This window comes from Homalodisca vitripennis, chromosome 5 (assembly GCF_021130785.1).
Source record: "Homalodisca vitripennis isolate AUS2020 chromosome 5, UT_GWSS_2.1, whole genome shotgun sequence".
Classification (NCBI taxonomy): Eukaryota; Metazoa; Arthropoda; class Insecta; order Hemiptera; family Cicadellidae; genus Homalodisca; species Homalodisca vitripennis.
In genome coordinates this window covers 49,136,191-49,158,096 of record NC_060211.1, presented here as the reverse complement: position 1 = coordinate 49,158,096, position 21,906 = coordinate 49,136,191, and the positions used below count along the sequence as shown (strand labels likewise).

The window sequence follows — 21,906 nt, the reverse complement described above, 5'->3', positions numbered from 1 at the left end:
GTTATGTTTATTTAGACGAAAGAAGATAAACGAATTATGATAGACACAGAAAATTACAACTATAACGTCGCAAATCTTTCATAAAACTGAATTGCGGTATCATGACTTATTAAAAGTGATGAGTCTATCTCTTTAGGGATTAATTTGCGTTAGCGCTTTCCTTCCGACTTCTGAATTATAAACCTTCCCTCAACGTACAACCAAATTACACCTTGTGTTCTTCATGTCGACCTTTGTCCTGAACATTGCCTTCGTTACAATATCCGACGAATGGGAAAAATGTAGGTGTTATTGATAAAGAAACATGTAAAATAAACTAAATCTAATTTATTTTAATTGAAGTATGGGAGTGGCTTCAGCGTAATATTCAACGCCGAAGTCAGAGCGGGCAATCGGAATGCAAGAATATGAAAGGAAGTAGCAAACTGTATAAAACGTACACAATGACTGGGAGTGCTGAAAATGCCATAACATACACGATATATAAAATACTAGTTAATACACAACAAGATGAACAGGTGGTCGTGGCTGAAACAACGCAAAATTAAGGCCGGCGATAAAATCGGGTCAACCGTGAAGCATTGATGCAATCAGCGCACGCTCCACCACCTCCATGACAAGATATCGGAAACCAGGATCTACGCATGGTCAGAATGCGCAACGAACATATTTCAATACGAGCACAGCACGCTATCGCTCGACAACAGCGCAGCGAACTCGAACTCGTCTTTATACAATGGTAAATGCCTATGAACAACTTCGTAGACACTTCTTCCCCAGAACGCGTATTCTACTTCGGCAACTACCGTCGCAGGATACTTCCAGACCTACAATACTTCCGCGGTTAACAGGATGGCGCGACAGTTTTCTTTTATTCATCAAGAATTAAGATTAGCATTTTAATTGGTATTATTCGTCTATTGTACAGACCGGCTACAGAGAAAGAGCATCAACGTGTAGCAGTGACACGGTTCGCTGAATCCATGTACAGCAACACGATTAACTAGACTGTTTTCCGGTAATTTACAACAACTATGTCTGAACCCACTTTCGTGTTTTGTTCCAATTTTACATTACAACATACAACTACAACAACCAACCAGTGAACCAGGCTTCAGTTTACCTAATACCTGTGGGAGTGGGAGGGGGTTTACACGAACTTGTCACCTAAAAATATGATAATTACAAAAATATAGATTCATATAAGTGTCAAAATCCGTTTTCCACCATTTTACACAGAAATATTTAAATCACGCGTTAACTGTAGTACAAACATATAACTAAGCAGCCAACCACCTCTTCTCATTGTAACTGCCCCATACACTGCCCATTATGGTTTGTGTTACTGACTTACTAGTGGTTCAAGCATTATGACCGCGAAAAGTTTCACCACAGAAGAATTTAGGATTCCAATATCTTACTACAACAGTAACTAATAAATCTGTACACAAAACGGAGCACATCGGACCGTCATTGCCTTAATCGCAGTAATAACGATAAATAAAGAGAGGCTAGAAACATGCGCGATGGCTTCGGTCTTAGTGCATGTTAAAAATAAATTAACAAACAAACTAATCAATAAAATAAAATATTCTTCATCCACTTTTCGAGATCCAATTATAATAATAGTGACTTATCTGCTACTACTCAGTCGGAGAAGACGTGTACAGCGGAACGTCGAAAATGTGACAGAAACGAGAATAAAGTATTGAGGTTGAGGAAAACAAAAGAGCAATATCGCTTAGTCAGCGGGATAAGCGGGCAAGAATGACCCCGCCGCCACCCCTCGCCCACACCCTTACACAGTTGGCTCGAGTGCTTTGACAGTTGACTCGAGTTTGCCCCAACGTGGCCAAACTTTCTTAGTGTAGATTACAATTCAACTTTTGACAAAATAATTGTAACAGCTGGTCGGGGATTGGGTCTGTTTCTAAACACAGAGCAGCGAGTAACAGAGCAGGCAGAAGCGGCTCAAGCGGTCCACCATGTTAGCCGGGCAAATTCTGTCGACGTCGCGGCGCACTGAATTTGAGCTCAAATACAAAAAAAAGGTATTCCTTACACCAAGAATTAAACAAGCTGGGAGTCAATATAAAAATGTATTTCTAAGACTGTAAAACCATTCCAAATGTGGAACTCATTGCCAACTATGTCTTGATTCTACAAATAACATATTTTTAGGTTTTAACCCTTAAAGGAAACACCCCTACACACTACGAATCCGAGATTATTTTAAAGCAGTTCCGTGAGAATTATAATTTGAGAACAGCAAGTAATGTTCTGTAGATTATATTTTTTAAATAGATTGTAAAATGGACCTGCTGGACGGCTGTAGTTTACTTTTTTTGTATTGCATTATAATATATTTATATCGAAACCCGATGTCTTATTAACAAATTTCAAACCACATCTACCAACATAACAAATTGTAAAATAAACCATATGTTCTGATAATAGAAGATATGTATATACAAATACGTAAAAAGCACCCGACATCCGCGAAAATTTCAGTTATCGTGGTTTTTTTAATAATATTTAATATTGAAAAAACCACGATGTTTCGTTACTTTTTCAGGTTCTTACAAAAAATTGCGGCGAGACACGTTTTCTCTCATTATCTGTTTGTTTATAGCCGAGGCAGCTGACGTCACAGCCACACTAACAAGACTCGCTTGCCCTTTGAGACTGCTACACGACGTTTACACGAGAGACCCAATATTGATTGGTCTTGTAGCCGCCGGCTCCATGTAACAGTCGTCGTGCCTACCACGTCATCTTGTACTGGTGTGCGGAAACAATGATACTTAACAACAAATACCTACACAGTGAACAAAAAATGAACGCCTAACCGTGCAATGATGTAGAAGGGCAGAAGGAATGGCGTGTGCTCACATTATAAGCTCTATCGCTTGTCATTTGGCTGTTGGCATGATTGCCATTTGACCACACTATCGCACGCCACCATCAACCCTGGCCCACTCGAGCTACCAGCCCCTCATTACCAATAACCGAGGTTTCATCTGTGTGCTACGCGTTGCATTTTAAATCACGCAATAATGTTTTCGTAATTCTAAAAATTTTCAAATTAACTGTGGAAGCTGTACGGAGTTTTTAATAATACAATAGTTTTAAAACTTTAAAACTGTGTTAGCTTGTAAGGGTATGGTCATACAGACTCTCGCACTCATCCAACCCTGAAGGTCAGACTGTCCTACTTACGACTATTTCCGAATTACACCACTGTTATTACTCAAGTGAATCTTATTACATGTTATCATCGTGACTAAATAAAGGAAATAAGTGACAAACAGTATAGATTTAAAAAAATACATGACCGTATCAAAATCATCATTCCACTTCTCACATACAGTAATTTCGCCTACTTTCCCCATTCTTTGTGGGAAGGTAATGTGACACGAGCGACCACATAGAAACGTTGTGTCGGCCACCTGCGTAAGTGAGCGTAATTTGCAAGGTAATTAATTATGTATTTGTATTAAATTAAATAAATTATCATGACGCAGCGGTAAAGTATATAAAACTGTATAAAAAGGCAGCATTGACTGACTCTTTGTGTCTGGCATGTATTCTGCACATCACTAATCGAGTTAAAACATTACAATTGTATCTCAAATATTAATAACCACAATAATTACCTTTATAACAGAGGTAAAATGGATCACAATCACAATAAACCAGCACTGGCACTGTCACGCTCACTCGGCAAACACAACGGACATGCTCACTCGACACCAATACGCGACACACTCCGGGCACACAGCGCAATGTCGCAGTGTGACTCACCGCTCACCAGTGACTCACGAGCCACCGTTGCGGACCCTGACTCAATGGTCGCGTCGCTTTCCCAATCTCACACCGCGGAACGCGCCGCAACTGCGCTGTATCTTATCCACAGGAAATGCTGAGCGAGACGTGCACACGTGGTTCTTATCGCAGGATGTTATTCCTATGGAATGTTCTGCTACGGGAAATGGACAAGGTACTTTGTTTGCATTGCGCACCAGCATGGAATTGTTTGTTTTTTTTTTTTTACTAAAAAGTTAGCAAATATGCAATTTTCATTACGAAAAACGTTTTCTACGTTTATTTACGGACAGAGGAACTAAAGCCAAATTTTAACAATCCACAACTTTTGTTTAAAACCTTAATACATATAAAACAGTTGTATTGGTAAAATTGTGTTAACCCCAAGAGCTCACTTGAGTAAGAATGAGAGTTTAAAAATTAAGCTGCCAGCCCAGCCAACGTCTGGCAGCGGCAGATTACGCAGGAACGACTTCAGTAATTAATTATTGAAGTAGTAATCGCTATCGACTGTGCTGGAGTAAACTAACGAAGATGAAGATTAACAGGAAATCGTTAAAATAGATGTAAATAAATGCCTCGCCAATTCGGTCGTCAACGTTACAAAGTAGAAACTACAGTATTTCCATTACTGTTATTGATTTATTACCGAAGTAAAACGGGAAGTGCTCCTCAACACATGACCTAATACCAGCGATCATTACTCTTTGTGCAATATCAGAAGAAAGACAGAAGCTGGATCTTCAATTCAGTCGCGGGAGAGTATATGGCTTATGTGAACGTACTGATAAAAGAACCACAGTCATTCAGTTTCTTGGCAGTAATTATCACATTAATTTAAAACATTTCCTGTGACTTTTGCAATTAGGATTTTGCGAAATACAAAGACAGTTCATTAAGAAATAGGAAATAATATAAAAAGTTCTGACATTTGAAAATTATTAAATCATTCTTAATTTAGAAATTCTTGAGGGTTATTTAGATATATTATTGGAGTCATATTGTTAACACTAACAAGAGAAAAACTCTCCTGAGATATAAAACAATGATTTGAGTGAGACCTGTATTGGTAAATTACAAAAGAAAATGTTCATTAAATGAATCCATACACACTGATGAAACTGGCTTGTTTTGGGACATTTTGTCAAACTATTTGTACATACTGCTAAATCTCATTTTGGCTACAGACAGGACTGCTAGTGGCACAAACAAGTTGCACATGCCTGTCATTGTAACCCCAGTGCTGTGGCCATGCAAACTAACTACCTTAATTGGTGTGCCCATTTCAGGCAGTTTGCAGACCTTCATGTTAATTAAATAGTAAAATTAAACAAGTGTTTTTTTAAACATAACTGTTTTTAATATAAGTTGTATTACAAGTGGTAATTATCAATGAGATATTTATATTTTTGTGTTAAGTATGAAAAGCAAAAGCACTGTAAAATTTGTGGTATATAACGTTAACTTTGAACATTTAAAAGGAGTAAATGTGTCGAATTTACCCGGAATAAGTATATAATCTAATGAAAGTAAAGAAATTCATGGCCTTTTTTTATAAAATTTGCAATAATGAGTTAATTCACACACACACACACACGCACACGCATATATGTGTATATATATATATATATATATATATATATATATACACATTTGTAGCAGTGGTTATAAAAAACAAATGAAACTGGTTTTGTATACTCAACAAAATAATATTTTTCCCCACAAATAAGTTTTTTTGAAAAAAATAATCGAATCAAGCTAAAACTTATTTTATACTTTGATGTTATTTTTGAATAATTATTCCCCATCTACAACACTCGGGCTAAATGAAATGCAAAACATTGTACATAGTATTTATATGAATTATACTGTAATTATAAATTGTAAATCATGAATTATAGTTATTGCTCTGAAGGTAAATGAATGGTGCTCTTTCAGACAAACTTATTAATGAGTTATTAATTGTTTAAACAGAATAATGGTTTTCCAGACAAATGTATTTATAACAAATAGTTTTATTTGTATACTATTTACACAAACTACAAACATTATCATAACACTTTATAACATATACTTCCACCTGAATATTATACACAAGTCACACAACACTTATCAAAACTTTGTACAAACTCGGCCAAGCTACACAAAGCGAAAATGGCTAGAGTAAATCTGCAATAGTATGTGAGATAGCTGATAGAAAGTTACTTCTGCTATAACAACATGGTTTTTTTTCTATTTTTGCAATAAATAACTGCTAAAATAAATTTGATACAAAGACGTCTTAGATGTCTTCATACCACTAAACATAGGTCGAGATGTATTTAGTTTAGCAGCCATTTGGTATCTTTTATAAAAGAACTACAGTAAGGCTACAGATACCCAACTGCAGATGGATAGAGATTAATAGGACGAGAATTTAAACAATATTAGTGTGATTTACTTCCATATTAACAAAATGGAAGCAACAAATATTTTGCTAGATAGAATGCATTAGTATGTTTGCTGCTCCTGGCTTGTGCAAGCAACCCTTTAAAGTGGTCCTGCTCGCCTAATGTGTTGACGGATTTGGTAGAAAAAAAGTACCACAGGAATTGTAATAAAAATTATAAAATAGTTGGTATCTTGTAATTTTTTAAAATAACAATACTACCTTGTTTTTTGTCATTTGGCCTTAAAAATGTTCAACAGATGCAGTTTTTAATATCCAAGCAGTAACAATGAACTAGTAATCTCATATAATAAATCCAGCAATCTACTGATTGTTATTCAACAGGTAAACAGCATTAATAACTCGAATAGTGTATTTAAGTGAGGCACGGCGCTTAGTAAAACCTTTACTATTCTTTCATTCTTTGTTGTAGTGAAAATAATACATTTGGTATCAAAATGTTCACCTGAAAGTAACCCATGTTTCACTATTCTTATAAACTTTTCATTACAGCTGTTTTGTTATCACAGTTTGAAAATATGTTGCATGGCCACCATCTAGAACCCTGATATGATTTTTTTCTGAAACTTTTTTTAAAACAGGTCTTACATTTAGACTACATAATTTAGAGTTTGAACTGTTATATCTTTAATCAATTTAAATAATTATCCCCCCCCCCCAACAGACAGACATACGGTCAACTATACTTAATAACAATTCTTAGTTTTATATTGGCCTGACGAATCAAATGGTGAAGTTTGATAGAGTAATTAATGGACACCCTGTAGAGGATTGGTTATCTCAGAAGGTCAAGGGGATTAGTTAAGAACTTATCAAATCCGGGTCATTTCCCTTGATATATATCTTTAATTTGTATTTCTAGATTGTCTTAATTCTGCTTTGTGTCATTGAATTACATGTTTAATATCTAAAAATTATGCACAATGTTAAGCCTATGACATGCCATTAAATATATAAATTAACTGGGCTAATACATTTAAATTCAAAGCTACCCATCAGTGATTTTCTGTCAAATACAAAATTAATTACGCATGTAAATTTACACGGTTTGTTGTTGTTCTTCATTATAGTGCACATATGAGTGAACAACTGTATGATTACACTACAAGAAATGTGACAAAGAGCTAAATAACATAATGCCTTTATTAGATCTGTTATGACAGATGCTGAAAACCAGTGTCAATCAATAAGATAGTCTGCGTGTTATGGTTAACTGGTTCATTTCTGCAAAGCTCAGTCTTGTTTACTGAGTTTTATGAGGTATACAAGGGTATAACAGACCATGTGGGTCCCAAAAAAAATTCTTGGGAGATAGATGTAGGTTTTGGGAAATTGTTTAATGTAGGTACTGTACAGGTTGTTTATACCTCATCGAAACGATTTAATATATATTTTCTTCGATAATGGTTAACCATAATTACAGGATAAACAAAAATGTTTTAAAAAGTTTTTTTACATTTTTTATGAAATTTTAACTTAAACAGGTTTTTTTAGAAATTCAACTATTACAAAAATTGGAGGTAATTTTTATTAGAGAATTCATGACATATTCCCACTCTGAAAACCATAAAACTAAGGGCATGTTCTTTTCCCTTAAAAAAAAGTTAAAAATTCATGAACGTTTGGATAATTAAAATGTTTAGGTCAAAATTTAAATAGTATGCAATGTTGCATAACAAATTATGTTAATGTTAATCAAAAAGAAAAAATTGTGTATTTGAAATTTTGCTGTATCTACCATGTTTTCAAGATGGTGAAAGAAAACGCGATTTTTAGGGAATTATTAATTATTGGTAATTACTTAGCATTTAGAAACGATTTTAAAATACATACATTTTTCTATATATTAACATAGCATTGGGTACACAAAATGGTTGTTGTAACATAGGTCTCCAACACTTTTTAGATGGAGAGGAGAGGATGAGGTTTGCAACAGAAGAGTAAACCATCATAATATTTGATATTGGTCTTTTAGAGAATCCACACTGAATAGTACAGGTTGATAACAATACACACTGTACATTGTATATAGAACAGGTGATGTGGTGTAAGTTATTCAACAACAGTTTTAGTACACCATATAGAATACAGTGAACCATAATATAACATTTTGATAAAACAACTAGGATCAAGAGACCTATAAAATGAAATACAACAAAAACTGTGTTTACAATTAAAAATATTTTAAAACCAACCCCTCTCCTTTGAAGTGTTAATTAGTGTCATATAATATTGCTGAATACAATAAAATATGTGGTTAAAGTTTGAACAAGGATATTATTTCATCTCGTTTGACCGATACAAGATAGTGAGTGGTCCAGTTGGTCTGAAACATCCTGTACGTATCGTGTTCAGTGATTTATCTTCATTGATAAAAGTTATAATAAGTTCTCAAGAGTATGTTTGATAACATGTGATGTGTTATATAATATAATTGTAAAATTGCTATAATTTATCTCCATGATAGCAAATTACGTTTTACACAATATTTCCAGTTGATTTTCTACCAATCACATTTTTTGTAAAAAAGATTGTTTAAACATTATACTCAAAACTATACATTTCTACACATGTTATAAATTTACTACCTTGGAATACTTTTATTTAACTACACAACTGTGTCTACACCCCACTCACCACCTTTTTATTTTTATAATATGTAGTACAGAATATGTAAGTGATTTGGTCTATTTATAAATTGCAGAGCATTATACATCAAAGGATTTTCTAGTTAACTGTGAACAATGATGAATATCAGTAAGTTCAAGATGAACAAATGTATCTTACATATTTTAATTTTATAAATCTGCAAATAGCCAAAAACAGCCTGCAGTCCGAGGGTTTAGAAATTGCATTAACAAAATTAAAAGATGACAAAATACTGAGGAACACCAAGTAACTATGATATTGTAAGCTACAAAACAGAAAGAAAACAATTACAGGGTGACCACTCAAAACCTCTTTTTAAATTCCCGGTTTTTTCTCAATTTTCCCAGTTAAAAATTTCTAATTCTCTAGTCTATTTTCAAACCAAATAAATAACTGTAATACTGTATTTAACCCTTACACAGAATACAACAGTGACGGTATATCGTCACCAGCTGTATTTGCAAGAAATGCCACAAAGCTGTGGATACTTCAGTAAACTTCGTTCCTTGCAATATGCAAAACATTTATTGCAGATTTATCGCCATCACCTATTTCAAGCTCCTTAGTTTTTATCTCTGTTTTCCAATGTGTCAACATAATATCGTGCATAATAACCTTCCTTTCTGCGATGTTTAGAAAATACATGTATTCAATATGGAAAAAATAACAAATAAATACCAACACAGCGCTACCATGGAACAGACTGCAGTCCAGCATTGCGGGTCAGAGGTCTGCAGTTGAAGAATTTTGGATATGAGACTATGATTCCACCCTTAGACAAGGTCGGTCCATCTTATATACTTCATCAAATACTTTCATCTGAACTCTACTTAATTAATTTATCCTTTGGAGCGAACGAGGAGCAAGCCTAAGAGTATCACGCTACTTCAAAGTAATTTGCAGAGATTAGGGAAATGAATACATTTAAAATTACAAGTCATAACTTCTACCTTCTTTCAAATAATTGACATACAGAGAAAATAAAAACTAGCGACCACATGTTTTCCGCTAAGCAGCTAACCGGGGCTCAGCATCAATTATGATGGGTGCTCCCGCACTGAACATGAGAGAAGGTGGAGGTTGCATCTGGGTATGAAAATGAGCAGAATGTTACTACAGTCGCTTTCCTAAAGAGTGGCGTCTGGACCTTCTCTCACTAAGTAGATTGATGTATTCTCGGGTTATGGGTCTGATCATGGTACATAAGTCACCTGAGGAAGCATCTTCATATAGTCGGCATTCTTCAGGAGGATCTGCTCTGTGGAATGTATGATAAGCAGGATGAAACTTCCGAACACTTGCTCTTTGATTGTCCTGCAATAACAAGGGAGAGGTATGCCATCTTTGGCATTTTGGACAAGGGCGGTGAATTTCACCAGGAGGACCTGATAGGTTGTTTTCGGCAGTTTGTGGAACTGCTGAAATCATAGACTGGTAGGCCTCATGGTGTGCTTCTGGGGTGCGCAAAAGGCCCTTGAGGCTTAAGTGCATTGGAATAGGCTGCCCTATAGAAGAAGAAGCAGCTAACCAGCAGACAAGATGGTGTTGATAAATATAACCATAGAAATATGAACATCCATTTAAATATTATTTATAAATCACTGTATTTTGATACTATTGGTTCTGAATAGTTTTTACACACAAAGAACTACAAAAACACGTTACACCTCGTAATTAGCATGATCAGTTTTATCCACAAATAGACGGTGCAGACTCTCCATGCTGATTCAAAATGCATATTTAAAAAATAATTATTACAGCTGAAATATTATTTGTTAAACTAGAGAAGTTTGTTATTTTGTTGTATTTATCTACATTTTTTCATATGGAAAGTACAAAAAAACTTTTTATCAATTGATAATTTGCGTACTGCCTAATCAGTAGTTGTCCACAAATATAATTAATTTTGGATTTGAGGTTCAGCCTCCCCATCTTAGTAGTATATTGTGTAATCCTGATTTTTCAAGTGTATTAGCACTTCTGTTAATATAGGAATCATGTACAAAGAGCCGGTATCAAGTTCGGATATGATCCATCCCTAGTAAAAATTCCGGGGACATTATAAAAATTGACATGTGACTCTCAAATATATATCTCACTGACGGCCAATATACGAAAAATGCATCACAAAGTTATCTATTACAGAAGTTGCCGAACTGCGGTTAGTTCACAATCTGTAAAACAAGTACATAGACATCAGTACAGAACCGTACCTTCTACAGTTGCACCCAGAATACGAGCACAAACATGTTATAAATTATTGGCTCCTAAATATTTTGAGTTAGTCTTTAGGACAATGGAAGAATAGAATTAACCCATCACATTGTGTTCATTAGATTATAGACTACGAAACAACATGACAAAGGACTCCTTATACACATTGGACTATTTGGTTTGAACAGTTTGAATTGTCCGACCGATTGTCACATGTGTGGGGAAGTCGTTCAGGTCAATAGTTGATCGGAGAACTGAAGTGCGTCATTGATTCGGTCGACTGGCCATCTGTAGGCAGGCGACAACATAAGCTGCATTTACACTGGCAAGTAAAGTTGCGACAGAATTTGTACAACTACTGTTGCATAATGTGAAAAAGATAAGTAATTTTACTCACGAGAAGTGTCGCAAGTACTTGCTACAATTGTATCGCTGGATGTTAAGGGAGTTTAACGAAGTCTGTACACTATGGCAGTGTTTATAATTGAAATTTTAATAGCCACAATGATATCCAGTTCTTGCAAACAACTGTCCGACAGTGGTTGCAGTGGCGCTCGCGAGAGCTCTTGCACCAGTTTAGACACTTTTTGCCAGTGTAAACGCAGTTCAGTCGAGGTTAAGATGTGACCGTGATATCAAAACATAACATAACTTTCTTATGGTGAACACTCCACATTAACCACAACAGACTTAATTTTAAACATTTCCTATTTGCTTACATGCGTATCCACTGCGAAACTTTCAGTAAACCATATATTGCACAAATTCGCACAGGTAATTTTTTGAAATTTGGATTTGCCCCAAACAGTCCATCAGTAAGGCGTCAGGGGAATATCAAACTAAGGAGAGGTAGGCATAAAGAGAAGGGATATAACAGGGTTATCAACTTTTAAATGATAACATTTATTTAATTATCCTCTCAGATAACCTGGCCACAAAGGTGGCCATGGCTGTTCTCTGCATCAGGTCTTTCATTTATGACTACGTCCTGTCCTCCGCTTGGCGGGCAACACCTAGTGACCCTCGAAATTTTGTTGTTCAGCTCATAAGGCTATTACATGTGTCCCCACTGAATTAAATTGTGTGGTGCAGTTATAATATTTAATCCTTATCTAGTTGTGGTTGGAAAGTACTGCAATATCCCTACAAAATAAGTAACTAAATTAATATTTCTCTATTTGCTGCACATGCCATAGCAAACATCGTTCAGAATGATTTTTATCAGAGTGTCTGTGTTACTGTAGCTGCTAGTTTATCGTATCCTATCAATGTACTGAAATACTAGTGCAAACGAAGCTCAAAATATAAAACTAGTTCATATTCTGTTGATACTAGAAAACCTGTTTGAGATTGATTGTATTTTTATTCTGCAAATAGTACTATTAAAATAGATAGCGAATAACCAGATACATTTTTAACCTTGGAGCTAATAAAACTTTGTAAATTATTTGAGAATTTCATTTAAATCTCAGTTATTTAATGAACTGAAGATCAAATAGTGCCATTTTAATCCGAGTAAAAGTGTTGCACATTGTTACAAAAACGCCACTTACTGACTCAAACCAAAATCAGCAACTATATGTGGCTCAACAACCACTTGAGACTCCATCCGAACTGAGCAAAAGATACATTAGGCCTCACAATCGCAAAGAGTTAACACTCTCAGTCCTATGTGAACATTTACTGTAGAGTAATATAGACGTCTAGGACTGAAAGTAATGCATTATTAAAAAAATCAATAAACTAAACTATAAAGTAAAATCGCACCTAACATACTTGTGACTGGTTAAATGAAATGAGACTGACCATTAATATCAGAGCAGTGCAGACAGCTTTTGTCCTGATAAGAACAAACCCGTACTTTAGACTAAATATTTCAGGTTCAAAAAAACAGTTTTGTGATAAATTATTTTTACAATACTTAAGCTATAGCCTTTTGATATAACCATAGATGTTGAGCTTAAACTATTAGCTTTCATATTTTAAATGTAAAGAAGCTATTTTTTATAAATTTCGCTAAACCTATTTATGTTACTAATGTTATTTAAAAAATAAGATACACATTTTTTTAATAAGGGTCTATGTGAGTTTAGTTAGTTTAACAACTTTTAATATTACGACATAACATTAAATATCTGAGATTAAAAGATTACACATCCAGAGAGTATCATATACCACTACCCCATTAAGGATATAATATATTAATTTAATTAATATAATATTTGTAGGACATTTCTCTAACTACAAAATTTGAGCCATTTAAAAAATATTATTTTCCTACCCAACAAAACATGTACCTGGAAACTTTTATTTAGAATATTGAAACTTTTGAAAATTAAAAGTTATTTTTAAATCTATTAAGTCTACAGCATGAAACTTTGAAAATTTTGAGCACCCACCCAATCCTATCAAATCAAAAATAAACAAAGTCACTTGCCTCCTTAAAAAAAAGATTTGAAAATCCATTTATTGTAACACTATTTATTGGAACTTTGAGGGAGTTAAAACAATTAAACCAATATAGTCTACTTAGTTTTAAGTACATAGTTATAAGGACTTGAGTAGAAAAGAAGAGGCATCTTTGTTTTAATACACACAGTTCTAAAATAGCTGAAATTGGGTATTATTCGAATAACAACTAAAAGGTTGCCAATAGCAAAATAAATGTCTAAAAATTAAAATAGTTTTATTTTGTATACTTCCAATGTATTTTACCTTCTACAATAAAAATTAAAAAAATGTTGAACCTACCATCTCTAAACTACTCTTAAATAATTTAGATAAAAATGATAAATATCAATCCAAAGACAGATTAAACACAGGCTAATTATGATAAGTAGAAATCAAAAGAATTACAAACTTAACAAAATACAAAATAATAAACTTATAATGGGCCAATTAAAAATAAACTTGATTATGACATCAAAAATTAAAGTTCTTAGTTACAAATTCTATTTAAATTCCTGTGTTATTTGTTACCAAGAAATAAGAATATAGGCACCTTAAAAAAAGTTTAATCACCATATATGGTACTTATTATCTGGAGGTAAATTTTTAACAGTTTTTCTTACCTGGAACTTAAAAAACCTATGTTATCAGAAAGAACCGACTATTAAACTTTGTGATAATTACATGTCATTATAACAACTGGTTCTTTTTTTCCTGCCTCCTCCCGTCGCACCAAAAGGAAGCGATATCGGCTAGAAGGAAGCCACTCTGTCCCTATCCAGTATTTGTTATTAGGATATACATACAAATGTATTATAAGTAAAATATGTTAAAGCCAACATTTACGAGCGCTTATGATTTGAGCTGGAATTCAGGAACTATCTCGAGAGATTTTATTTCTTTTATCACCAAAAGTACGCCCAAGCTCACACTGATGGCCAGAGGCATCTCATTCAGTACTGCCCGACCTCAGATCACGTGCCAGATTGTACAACATAAAACTCATTGGCGCCCTTGGTGAAAAAATAAAATCATCCCTACCTCAGATAGTACCTAAATTCAAACTCAGATCACGTAAGTACTTATAAACGTTATCTTCAACTTTGGTACTATTAGTAACATATTTATGATAACCTAATCTAAACCAACTTATATCACATGATAACAAGAAGTAGATAAGTACAGAATGGCCTACTTCTCGCCAACACTGCTTTCTTTGGGGAGGCAGAAAACAAGAACTGACCATCATAATGAAATGTAATTTTCACAGCAAGTCAAATAAAGTATGTTTTAATAACATAATTTTATTAGGTCCTTGACAAAAAAAAAAAAATCAAAAATAGTAGCCTACGAATATATTAGGAGTACCCCATATTGATTAGGAATGGGCCGATTAAATTATTCTGTTCCAATAATTAATGCCAAAATTTGGTCTCATCTGTCAATTCTGAATTCAGTACAGATTCCTGTATAAAGAATAACGTAATAACAATAAATATTATAAATGTAACTAATAACTAAATAGTAACTATTTAGAATGTAGATAGGAGAGGAACTGCGGACATACCTTTCCAGACTGGAAGGACAGCCTATTTCTTCTTAAATATTAACATAAAAAAAACTTTATGAAGATAGAGAGAAGTTTGTTTTAAATTTCCATGGTAAAGTCAAACATACTCTTCCTCTCCTATCTTAATTCTTACATGTAGAATATGATATGATATGATGCTAAATATTCCTTTTTTCTTACAAAGAAAATCTGGCCAGTAGGAGCGGCCTGGCAAAAATTCACCCTCGGCCATGAAAAAGTATTTTAAGATATAAACATACATATATTTTACTACAATACAATATTTATATAAGTACAAAAATTATGGAAAAAAAGAATTAGGAAAATAAATCTGGAAGAAAACAAATCAGATACAGAAAATACAAACTGTACGTAAAATTATACGTATAAAATCACAGTAATTTGTTAATTCGGTTCATTCTATTTATCAGCCATTCCATGGCAGAAAAATAAAACTAGAAAAACTATTTTTACAGTAAATTGTAAACACATTTATTTGATAATATACAAGTTATCTAAAAGGCAGTTCCTGTGGTACTAGCCGTGCTCAAGACATCGACTACCTGCACAACGCTCCGTAAACTCTTTGAATTATGTACGTTATTTCAGTCATACTAAATTTCTGTCAGTCTTAAACTTATTTCTTAAATTTAAAGAACAAATATTTCAAGAAACAGGTCTTACTCCAGATGTACTTACATGTTAAAATTAACATTACTTAACAGGTAAATGAAATTACTGTGATAAATTGTAAGTATTAGTACAGTTATTACTGACAAATATTAATATTTAATTAAAAATGTATTTATTTATGAAGGTTGATAATGGAAGTTTAAAGGTTACCTATACATTATATGTAGAGATTAAATAAATTTTGCAATTATGTAAATTTTAATTTTTAAAATAGTTATTAATACAAAAATAATAATAATAAAATACCAAAGAACGCCAATTTGTCTTAATACATCATTGCGTACTGTTGCTATCTTCGAATTAAGCGTGAAACCTCTTCACAAAGAAATGTCTCTTTTCAGATGGTACCTAGCAAACGTTGGCAAAGAGACGATTTGCCATCATCGTGGGAATTAAAATAATTTTTAAGACTATTTTAGTATTGTTATATAATGGACGCTTTAATTTTTATGTCCATACTTCCTTCTTATGTTTTTTTTTTTATTACATTTGAGGAAGCTTTTACTTTAATTAATCGATTATTCATAGCAATGGATAAAAAACTGGTGAAAATACATTAGGATATATGGCAAAATTTATTTTCATGGTAACCTACATACACCTTAAATTAATTAAGAATAGTTGATGCAAAACAATAAATCTGTTAAAAAACAAATATATTTATCTTTAATATTTCATAACAAACAGATTCCCTGTCGTTTAGACGTGAACTTTGGTTTTGCCCTTTGTATTGGTTTCTTCCGCCAAGTTAAAAAGTAAACTGAACTTTCAATACAGTACTATTATGCCCTCAGAATTAATGAAACTGAATAAATTTAATTCCTTTATCAATGAATAGATATGATTGTATAGTTTCAGTTTATAATAGGTAAAACGAAACAAAAATATGCTGTACAAAAATAAAGAAGGGAACAATAACTGAAAATACAAGGGAAATATGTTAGAAAAAAAAACTTCCAAGGGAGAGAATGATACTATCGATTAAAACAAGATAAGATCAAGTTAGTTGCTGAAATGAATAGAGTTCATGGAACGGCAATCAAAATATTAGAACAAATGCTCATATAGTGATTTTTAATATTTTAACTGTAAAATGATTGGCATAGTACCATAACCATAACTAAGCCAGGGATTAGTTAGGTCTATGTATCAGTGTATAAAAAGATTTTGAGGCTGTGCAATCATTCAGTGTCCAGCCAATAATGAAATTCTTGTACGATTCCCACATTTTTCAAGTACACATATTTAAAAGCCCAGGATGATCAAACAAAATTTTTTGTTTTTACCATGATTGATAATCATTAGCCTATGTGAGTCTTTGCCCAAGGCTAGATAATTTTTTTATTACTGCCATAAAATAATATCTGGTATATTAAAATGTTTTTAAATTATATTTTACATAATTTTGATTAAAAAAATAACATTTAAAATTTTTGTCACAGTGGCCTTATTAGCGTAAATTTAAATTTATTTTGAATAAGTAACGGATTTGAAGAAATAAATTAATTTCCTGTTTTTGCACTGTTAATGACTTTTATCAGCACACATACAAAATAGTATTACAAATACAAATGTATTACACTCTATAAATTAAAATAGAAGAGCATTTTATTTATAGTAGTAAAAGAAACACATGACTATGATATTTCTTTCAAAACCAAAAACAAATTATGGCAACTACCAACTACAATACATCACCTCACAGACAACTAAACTGATCGCTGGGCTGGCGCACTTAGACACTTTCACTGGTGGTGAGAGGCCTAGAACTGTCAACTCATCTCACGAACCCTCTACCCTTTCTTTCACAAAGACGGTTAACCAAAATCCTTGAACTTGATTAAAAGAAAATCAGCATTAGACGTGGTTCCTTTTATTTTTAACTTATTTCGCATTTTGTTTAAAATTCCTTTACATATCCCTGCATTCTCCAGCACATAGTAAATTTAAGTACAATTCCAACATTTCTCACACACTAGTCACCCTGTCATTATGTAAAATTAGTTCTTTCATTAATATTGCAAATTTTTCAGATGTATGATAATATGGCTTATTATGATAACTTTAACAATATTACTTAATAAATTAATTTTTATACATCAACTTGTCTTTTCATTGAGGGGTTAACTTTCTGTCCCATACGTAAAGTACTTAGATATTTTTTCAACTAATATGAATATTGGAAACAGTTTAATATGTGGTGTCCAAAATTGTCCAATCTATAATAAAAATGTAATCCTAGAAATACTTTAAAAAATTCCTAATACATAAATAGATTTTGATAATGATGAAGAACAAAATAAAAAATTAATTTTATACATCTACATTTCAAATCTATTAAACTAACACGGTGTCACATAAAAATATTTTAAATAATATAAATTTCTCAATATCCCGTTTGTAACAATGAAATGGCTAATATATTAATTAATCCAGAATATACTAGTTTGTATATCCAGAATATCTGTAATTTGTACAATGTCAATCAGCTGTCGTCTACTAATAGATTTAATTGAAGATTCAGTAGATTTGAGATTAGGTATTGACACACTACTAATGGTGATATAGTGACTCCCCAAGCATATTTTGACCACTTCTGTTGATTTGATTTCATTATTATATAAACAAATAAGTTATTTTGAAAGTAATTCTATTGTAATTAAGTGGAAAGAGCCAAAGTATCGAGAATAGTCGATACTAGGATACAGCTAAGAAACGAGGTAGCTTATCAAGTAGGTATTAGAACCAATCTATCACTAATAAAAATTGTTTTATGAGACACCGATCATGTACGATCTGGCAACTGAGGTTGGGAAGTACCGAATTTCCGATTCGGGGCTAAATCAAATCTGGAATATTGTTCTACCTTACCTTATTCAGATAACTTCTAAGGAGTGCTTTAAAATACCTTTATATTGTTATTATTCAATAATCACAGTGCTTGTAGTAATTAGTTGAACGGGTAACCAGTAATGCGCCTGGTAATCAGAGTGAACAAATATATTCGTTCTGTAATGGTGTTATTTGGTTCATCTACAGTAGATCATAACAAAACATGACTTTAATTTAGAATTTATTTCCAAACATGTTTTTACTTTGAATAAATTTTGAATGATGATGTGAAGTTAAATTAAGTTTTAGGCTTTAAAAATGTTAATATAAAGAAGCTATATCTTAATATGTAAAACAAATGAATTTGTTTTTAAAAATTGTAAAAAATAACTAAAATAGGGTTAGGTATGATAGGTAAGCGGACCCGGTTTTTTTAATATCGAAGAATGTAGTCTTCGATACCTAATATTCGCATCTCAAATCCTAGACTATCAATCGATAAAAGTATCTATATATTCCTCAATAACAATCATATGTTTTAAATTAAAATATGAATTTAATATTTACAGTGATCAAACAAATTATTATAACAAAAATTAGGAAAACTTAAGACGACCATATTTGCTCCTCTCACAGTTACAGTTGTTTCTTTCCCACAAATGAGTCCAACATGTTGAAGCCACAAAAACAATATATTTTATTTATGTCTTATCATCTTTCAAAGCAATGTCTTGTAATTTTCTAAAATTTACTACCATTTTTAATAATTAAAATTACTTATGTAAAATTGAAATATTACCCTACGTGTATTATTTTAAATTGTTTACAGCTGTTGATATAGACTATTTAAGTTAATAATTCAAAATAATTAATCAGTATCGATTGATTATATCGATGGTTATGATTAAGTAATATCGTTTGCCAATTTCAATATAAAAAACCGGGTCCGTTTATCGTACCCTACCCCTAAATTGTATTAAAAGACTCGTGAACCACATAGTACAACATATTACTTCACAGGATTGACATTTTGATAGAATTTAAAAAATACTCGAATGCATCATTACCAATAACCGGATCTAATTTCCCGCTGACACATATATTTTGAAGAATCTGCTCAATCCACTCACTCCCACGACCAATTTTTGAAAGATATTTTTGTTTATAAAAACATTATGAGCCAATATTTGTATATTCATCGCCATTGTTACAAACTTCCTCCTGCATTTATAAACAAAATAACAGCTGGTAATGACCCCTCTCTAGCAACAGATAGGAACGATGTCACTACTCTAAATAAAGAAAGCTAGCCATGATTAATTATGAATATCTAAATGTCAAATGTCATATTCGATAGTATAGATAATTAAAATCAATAATAATCATTCGATTGTGTTGGTGGCTGCTTATTATACTGTAGCCTTTGATTCTGGTGATGTCCTAAGCAACAAATTTAAAAAATAGTAATGTTCAGTAAGAATTCAAGAGCGTATGATAACTGAAGCATTCTTAATTAAAAGACTGTTTATTTAATATAAAGAATATTTAACGTAAAATTACAAAATTATTAATTTTTGTGCAATAAATGGTTAATGTGCGCCTACTAAAATTGTGTAGTATGGAGGCATTAGTACGTGACATTGTAGAAAGTGATTTTAAATCATTTTTAGGTCGAACACAGATAAGGAAATAATGTAAAATTATCATTTTGTCATGGTAATAACAGTACATTGTCCTAGGGCTTAATACCCAACTGGATTAACTTCACTGCTACACTTCACAAAAACTGAAAAATCAGACAGAGAACTACCTACATTCTGAAACATTCTGGCTGGATTAAGCTTAACTACTTGGCACACACTCTGTATGTCTTTTACATACCAACCTAAATGATCTAGCTTAGGCTTAGCAGTCCAAAATATTGGATTGATTCAGGCCAATGTAAATAATTCTTTCATTTCAATAGTAACGGTTATTGAGGCTTTATATAAACAGATAATATCTAAATTATCTCTGCAGCCACATATACAGTGGCTATCTCACACATACAATCATAATAATACTAAATAGGCTATCAAGGATAGCAAGCAGGTAAGACACTACATACATTTGTTTGGTGTTCATAGTTAATTGAACGAAATATAAGCAATGGCCATTAACTAATATAAAGAGTAGTTCTATTAGATGATAAAAATCTTTCAAGTCCTAGTGTACTAATAAAGTTGGCCGATATATTGTTGAATAGGGTCTATATCCAGAACCATGCAGTTCTCCCTCAGCAAGAAAAAATGGGAGTGGCTACACAGAATTCCCAGGCACTACGAATCAATGACTATACATTATCAAGCACATATCATTAAAGGTACAAGTTATGTCAAAAATAGTAATGTCACATTGAAATTAGGACAAATCCTACCTCAAAAGCTAGCCGGTTACTAGACTAGCAAACCCAAAATGGCGATGAAACCCACAAGGACACTCCTATGATGCGTCACACGATAGGTAACACGCAATTCCACTAATGAGCAAAACTTTTTACTTAAGAATAGGTAGTAATTAAATTACACTATATATGCTTACACTTTGAATGGATTTCCCGAAGGCGTCTGAACTTAAACCTAATATCTCACTCGCACTGCAAATAATTTTTATTTCAATTCAGTTTCTAAGCTCGGCTCCAAAGCACGGAAGAGGGTTCACAAAAGCGGAACTAAAGGTTTTGCTTACAGAGAAAGTAATAAGATGAACGTATTTATTCTTACAACACACTGTATGATGTATATATAGTACAACATGTTTTATTTAAGAATAAATAAACAAAATTTCAAGTTATTTACCATGCATCTTATTTATTTAAGCATTTACAACACTTTTATGACTATTCATTTAAAGTAACACATGAGTATTGAAAAATATTTTGTGTTATAGTACATATTTAAAAAATATCAAGACAGAGTTCTAGTTCCTGATATCTACAGAGGTAGATATCAGGGATAGTATGGTTTTTCAAAGCAACTAACTGCTCTTGAACTTGAATTGCTGCTGCTTAGAATAGCATTCATGGATCGAAGGAAGTCTTGAAATCATAAAATGCATTGAAATCCAAGGTAAACCTGAAATCAGAGCTTGCTCAATGGATTAAGAGGATATAATTACTGAATTTACTGATTGTCAATTTCGGGCATGCAACGTGATAGGTTTCAAGTTACCTGAATCTTTAAGCACA

General features: G+C 32.7%; 1 protein-coding gene across 4 annotated transcripts in view; it reads right to left on the bottom strand.

Annotated features, from left to right (window-relative positions):
* LOC124362126 (14-3-3 protein zeta) overlaps positions 1-21,408 on the bottom strand; it is a 56,083-nt gene extending 34,675 nt beyond the window's left edge. Inside the window, exon 1 of one of the 4 annotated variants that reach the window (XM_046816343.1) lies at positions 21,261-21,408. The gene's annotated coding sequence lies outside the window, so the exon portion shown is untranslated. The other 3 variants (XM_046816340.1, XM_046816342.1, XM_046816341.1) reach the window with 3 other exon arrangements.
* Positions 21,409-21,906: the final 498 nt, after the last annotated feature.